Consider the following 7,569-nt stretch of genomic DNA (forward strand, 5'->3'; position numbering starts at 1 on the left):
TGTCGCAAATTATGAAGGTTTTGCAGGAGCGTTTTGGGAAGCCGGAACTGCTGGTAAAGAGTCAGATAAATAAAATAAGAAATGTTGCGCCGATATCAGAAAGTTGCATCGAACAGCTTGTGGGATTTGCGACTAAGGTGCAAAATCTGTCTTCGTTTCTGCAGGCAGCTGATTGCGACCACCACTTGTCTAATTCGACGCTGATGGAAGAACTCCTGTTGAAGCTGCCCATACAGAGACGCATCGAATGGGCACGTTACGCTTCGTCAATTGTACCGCGACCAACAATCTGCCATTTTAGTGATTGGTTACAGGAGTTGTCATCAATTGTGAACTCGGCCTGCGTGTATTTACTCTAGCTTAGAACCGCGACAAAATAGACCCGAAGGGCGTTCAAGATTTTTTCCACGCCAACGAGGCTAGTGGTGAAAATTCTGGGCGAATCAGGTGTGAGTCATGCGCAGATAGGCACACGATTACTAAGTGCAGAATATTCCTGAACATGGAGCACGGGGATAGATGGCGCCTAGTTCGTCGCAAAAAGCTCTGTTTTAATTGCCTAAAGGGAAGTCATCGCAGCAACAACTGTGGTGAAGAATATGAGTGCGGTGACAGGCACTGTAAAAAAAAGTGGCATGTACTTCTTGACGAGTCCAGTGGCAGAGCACAACAGTGGCAGTCAGCGCCACCGCAGCAAGCGTCGCAGCCGACTTCGCGGTACGCGATACAGCAAACGTTGGCATCGACATCAGAACAAGCAGTACAGCAAGTTTTTACAAATACGGTAGCACCCAGTCCCGCCCCGAAATTGTTATTTAAGATACTGCCTGTGGTATTGTACGCGCATGGTAGAAAAATCAATGGCGCATATTCATAGTCATATTTAGTACTCAACTAAGTCGAAACTATTCTAAGTCACAACTAAAGCTATTCATAGTCGCCTTAGTTTCGACTTTTCTGGCTAAGTACCAACTTAGAATTTAGTTTCGGCTGCAGCTGCAACTAAGTCGTAACTAGGAAAAAGTATTTTATCAAATTAAGGGAAAACAGACGAAATATGTAAAAATTAAGTTGGTAGAGGGTGATTTTGATAATATTGAATAATCTCCCATTAAAATTTACAAAGATCGATCCATCTTAATCGGAAGATGAAATTAAATGCGTATTACAATTCGAATAAAGCTATATCACCATTTTATAATTGGAATAATTTATATAAATTCTCAAATAATAAGTCAGTTTCACCCTAGTTCTTTTAAAGTAAATTTGTGCATAACATTTAGATATCTACTATTTGTATGTTTCACAGCATGCTTTCGATAAACATCGACTTCACATCATTGCGGTTGTTCTGGCTATTTCACACAATTAACAAGAAAATTATACCTTATTCATTTGCATAATCATGCAATGAAAATAAAAATTACATAAACGGATCATCGAACTTGGCATTATTTAATAAAAATGTAATTGTATATTTGACTGAAAAAATAAAAGTCAAATTTCAACTTTTATTTTTGACCGAAAAAGTAAAAATCACCTTCTAACTTTTATATTTGACCGAAAAAACAAAAGTCAAGTGTTAACTTTTATTTTTGACCGAAAATATATCGGTGAAAAAATAACGATTATTCAGCCCCATTCTGCATTTCAACTCGAATCGAGATTTTCTCCGTTTGGCAACTTTGGTATTCTGCGTTCCGTTTCGTTTCGATCAATCTTCGAAATTTACGATTATACCAATTCTACATTTCGATCGTAGTTACGTTTTTGTAAGTTGCAAATTTGTTGACGGAGAACGTTTCGATTGTTATTTTCGTGGGTTTAAATATTAAAATTTTATAAAAAAATTAAGTAAAATATACCTAATTTCTCGATTTCTGTGTTTTCGCGAGCAGCAATACGGGCAATACGAAAAATTGGCTCAAATAAAGGAAACCAAAAGGGATATTGCGCGGGGTTTACAAAGAGGAAGTCCAGTGGTTTTTGTTCTCATTATCTATAAATAAGACTGTGAAATGCACTGAATACAATTTATTCTTTTTATATAACATTAATAGATTTATGTACAAACATACGTACATAATATGTGGAGTTACATAAAACAGCTGTTTTTATTATTGTACTTTTTTTTTACTAACGTTTTAAAACGAGGTGCGTATGTTGTCTCGAATACGATTTGCTATGGAAGGATAAGCTTTGTTCTTCCCCTCCTCCTGACGGCTTTCAAAATGGAATTCATTTGCGTTCAAATCTTTCACTCTGTACTAAATGCAAATGTTGAGGAGTGCTCAAACAACGATTATGATTTCACTGGCCTTAAGCGGTGAGTAATGCAGTTCAAGATGAATTTCTTATAATCCTTTACTCATCTGAAAGAGATCAAACATGTCCCTAAATCTCCGCCTTTCATCTTTCACATCAGCAATCTGGGGCTCGTTCTGCTCTTCAAGCAATAGAATTATATTTCCACTTAAATTAAGAACAAACGAAATTATATTTTATAATTAAAATGAGTTCGCTATATTTGGTTATTTTAAGACATTTACAAATTTTAACTTCATAAGCTGCTATAGCTTGGGGGCAATTATTTCTTTGTTTTGTTACGATTTCACACATTCCTATGCAATGAGCTGATTTCGAAGATGTCTTCGCTCTTCCGTTTCTCCTTTCGATTGGATCGTAACTCAGAATACCAAATTACGATTAAAGCGGAGCGGAATGCGGGAACGTAATCGAAATCCCGAACAAGGCTGATTTTTTTTTAATTTTTGAAGAAAAGTATAACCGTTACGGTCCGGGAATAGTTTCGTTCTCAACAACTTTTATACAAACTTTTGTTTTTTGTACGACTCTTAGATCACGGCCGGGAACGTGCCAAACATAGTGATGTAAGGGAATCGGCGTAAAATTCATTTCCATATAACGACAACCAGTACAGTACGATGGCCATTCCATAGGACAGATTCCATAAAAGGATTACACTGAAAACAGTGTGGCCTTTTCAAAAATTCAACATGGCGTCTAAATTTTAAGCTAGACTTCAAGCCGTACGGACGTGTTTTCACTCGCTCTTGTTTAAGTCATTAAACTTTGTGGTACTTGTGTCGAGCTTGTAGGCAAGAAGTGTAGCGAAGTCAGCGGGGTAGGCAAGCACGCACGGTGAGCGAAATCGAGATGTTTTTTTTGACGTTTCGCTTTTATCGAGTTCACTTTTTCGTATTTTTGCTTTGAGTTCGCGATTCGCTCCGCTTTAAAAAAGAGGACGAAAGAGTTGACCAAAGAAAAGAAAGAGCCGCAAAGAAAAGTCATCGTGTAAATGCACGAGGATTTTCGAAGACTTTTTTAAAAGGGATTGTGCCAAAAACGCAGGGTGAAAAGGCGTCGTGTAAATTGGCTCTTAGAGGAAATTAGTGGTGCTCCCAATAGTGCATTGAACTCGGCTACATCAACTCGTGAAACGAATGTGAATATTGCTTCCACGACGGAAAATGTAAAGCAAAACAATAATATTCAGCGTCATTATTTTCTCTTCTTAAAGAGATTACTGCTCATAAAGCTGATATTGTGCGCATCCTCTCGCTTCTAACTACGCTCGACGAAAGTAAAAGCCAATTAGAGCAAAAGACTGAGCTTCTTTATGCTGAAATTCTTCCGCTAAAATCCAATGTAAATGACAAAGATGCGAATATAACTAAGCTAACTTCGGAAGTTAAAAAACTTCGCGATGCTGTTGTTGGTATCTCTAACAAGATACCAATGCCATTAGGAGTGTTCGCTATGCAAAAAATTTGTACAAGTTGGTACCAATTGTTACCAAATCGTGTTCGTTAGCCAAAAACCCAGTAAAACTTGCAAGGAGAGAGCAAAATTTTGACATTTCATTTGGAGGGGAAGTTGCAAATTCGTGCTGGGAAAATTTTTGCCAGTAAGAATTTGCAAGCAGGATTGTGGCGCACGGTTGCATTTTTGTCAACATTAATTGGAATCAACGAGTTCGTTAAATTTAAAAATGAACACTTTTGTTGCGATTTACTAATGGAAGAAGTATGTAAATATTCGTTTATTCAATTAATTTAATTAATTCCAAACATTTGAAAGGTACTTGGCTGAAAACGCTGTATTCGTAATCTTAACGCACTCTACACCACTGTCGATATAGGAAATCTGACAGTGACTTCCACAATGAAATTGATATGGATGATCTTCCTAAACTCAACTTCAAATTAGGGGTGGCGGAACGGTACTACGAGAAGGTGGTAAATGCTAACAGCTGGCCCACTAATGTCAAAATACTTCCTTTTGGTTTCCAAAGGACGGCCTCCAGAAACTAAACACGTAACTACCCTGTTCGGAATAAGTCTAGTCTCAGACAGCTTAAAATCTACTTCCCAAAAGTATCTGGCATAAGGACTAAACATAACTCTTCAATAAGAGTGCACACTTGGATTATAACATCTTTGTCCTCATCGACACAACTCTGAATTTAATGAAAATAAATTTTTTGACCCAAATCTTTACAATGTTTATCGAAAGGACCGGGATGTCGTTCAGACTGGTTTGTCCAGAGGTGGAGGAGTTTTGGTGGCTGTTCTACGTTGTTTTCGGTCTTCATTAGTTCCCCTTCTTCTTTGTGCGTCATACATTCCTCTGTCAAGTAGTGACATGCTTTATAAAGCACATGCTAATAATATCCTCGCTTTAGTAACTAAGAATAATAGGCCTGATGGTAATCTTTGTGTTCTGGGTGATTTTAACTTGCCCAACATTACTTGGTCCTACTTGGATGATAGCCGGGCTTTGTTTCCAGGTAATATCAGCAATTTTCGCGAAACTTATTTGGTCGATAAATTTTTAAGTATTGATCTTATAATAATATAATAACTTTAAAAATAAGGTTTTGAGAACTTTAGATCTCATTTTCATAAGTAGTAACATGAATTTCTCATTACACGAGTGCTTTGAACCCTTGTCTTGCCCTGACCAGCATCACGTACCGCTTATCCTTAATTTAAAACTTTATATTTTTTCACTTCTTTAGCTAAAGAATGCAATATCTGTTTTGATATTTTCAAAAACATAGTCTTAGAGCATGTTCTGTAATTATACCGCCTAAGAAACAATATTGTCACAAAATTCCGTGGTACCCGAAGGAGTTGTGAAAATTGAAGAATTTAAGAAACAAATTTCATAAAAAGTTCAGATCATCTAATGACAATCGGTATAAGGACAATCGGATAAGATATGTGAAGGAGTTTACATCTCTCAAAAAAATCCTCCATAGAAACTACGTTGCTAATGCTAACTATAGAAGATATAGTGGATGGCATTCGCGATCTTAAAGCTTCTACAAAAACAGATATTGATGGATTTTCCTCCTACCAATTAAAAAAACTGCGCAGTATTCGCTCATCCGCTTCTTCCAATGTTCAATAAATCTCTTGACTGTGGGGTGTTAATTGATGCGTGGAATGTTACCTCTATTATTACCCTAATTCATAAGAGGGGCAATAAGGCTAATGATGCCAACTACCGACCTATTTCGCAATTGTCAACAACCTCGAAGCTACTTGAATATATTGTAAAACAGAGAATGTATTTCTCATTCAAGCACCGAGTATCTAGTAACCAGCACGGTTTTGTTCCTGGTAGGTCAACTGTCTCGAACTTAGCTGTCTTCTATGAACTCTGCACGATTGCTTTCAATGATCGCCTGCAGGTTGATACCATCTACACAGACTTCTCCAAAGCCTTTGATAAAATAAGTCACTCAATATTACTAAACAAGTTAGCTAGTATAGGGTTTCATTCTACCTTTTTGTCTTGGATTAAATCTTATTTCTCGTTTCGTAAATGTGTAGTCGTCGTCGATAACTTTGCGTCTCTTCCTTTCATTGCCTCCTCCGGTATCCCTCAAGGCAGTATGCTACAACCTCTGCTATTTGTCATCTTTATCTACATCTTCTTGCTTTGTCTCTTCCAAATATCTTATTTATGCCTACGATTTGAAAGTCTATACTACTATCTCTTCTCCTTCTGATGCCGTAGGTATCCAAAATGATCTTAACAATGTAACAGAATGGTGTAAGAAAAATCGGTTGCAACTTAACACTAGCAATTGTTTTCATGTGTCCTTTTTTAAGTCTCGCTCCCAAATTTGCACCTCTTACTTTATTGCGGACTCCAGGCTCACCACTCGGTCTGAAATCTCGGACTTAGGTGTGACCTTCGATTCTAAGTTCTCATTTCATAGCCATCTAAATCGCACAATTCCAAAAGCATATTCCATGCTTGCCTTTACACGCCGTTTTAGTTCTGACTTCACCGACCCGTATACTCTAAAATTACATTTTACCTCACAAGTTCGTTCTAAGCTAGAATACGTAGTATTTATATGGAGACCATACTATGACTGCCATATTAAAAGGCTTGAGAGGGTACAAAAGACGTTCATCAATTTTGCCCTCCGCTCTTTAAATTTTGATGATCCTGTTCCTTCTTATAATGCCAGATGTCAACTAATCGACCTGAAATCTTTGCACAGTAGAAGGATCACTCTTTCCCTCTGCTTTATGTAAAAGAAAAAGTTTTCTTCCATGTTCCCCACAGAAATCTTCGAAATAATGAAATTTTCGGTCTTGAATGCGTGAAGACCAATTATGCATATAATGCGATTTGTTTGCAAACTCCTTAGATATCGATTTTTCTTTTGATAAGTCTAAATTTAAGTCATTACTAAATGAAAGCATTACTTAGACTGTATTCTAATTTATCTATAACTCGCTTCGTAGTCTGTAAGAATCATTGTATTTCATAGATCACTTTATTGAAATAAATAAATAAACTAACCGTAAATTAGATTTTGCTTTACAACTTTTGTGCCACAGGAGAAACCACCACTAAAAAAGAAAAAGTAACAGCAGGTTCTTATTTAAGGTTGGTGATTACGAGCCTAGAGCATGATTTTAAAAATTCATAACGGTGAACCCAATATGGAGGCCAAAAAATCAAAGTCGATCCGATTCGCTTGAGAAGTTTTCCTCTGGGGCTTTTGTGCCGCTTATTACGAATCTGAGGTCAGGTTGGAAAAATTCAAAATGGCGGACGCAATATGGCGAAAGACAGTTTAAATCGATTAGATTCGCTTAAATTATTACAACCTTGTGTTCTTAAGGTCCCTGATTACGAATCTGAAATCAGATTAAAAAATTCAAATGGCGGATCAGTTTGACAACGCCGGTAATCTTTTGTGGGCATTGTGCATACTTAGAAGTGAAAAAAGAATCAGAAGTTGAGATCACCTGATTATATGTGATACAGGGTTACACTCAATGGACCATATGCATATAAACTTAGCAATCGCTTTTACTTAAAATTTTATACCTTTCACATAAATTTATTTGAACAAATAGAGTAAAAGATCTGAAATTTTAAGCAAAAGCATTTGCTTAGTTTTTATGCATACGGCCCAATATGTATAAAAAAACTTTAAACTGACAAAACCAGCAAGAAAAGTTCTATTAAGTGTAGGAGTCATTGACCAAAATGCATTAAAATACTAAAATGTCA

This window comes from Rhagoletis pomonella, unplaced genomic scaffold (genome assembly GCF_013731165.1).
Source record: "Rhagoletis pomonella isolate Grant_MI unplaced genomic scaffold, Rhpom_1.0 Rhpom_scaffold_00003, whole genome shotgun sequence".
In the NCBI taxonomy this organism is placed as follows: Eukaryota; Metazoa; Arthropoda; class Insecta; order Diptera; family Tephritidae; genus Rhagoletis; species Rhagoletis pomonella.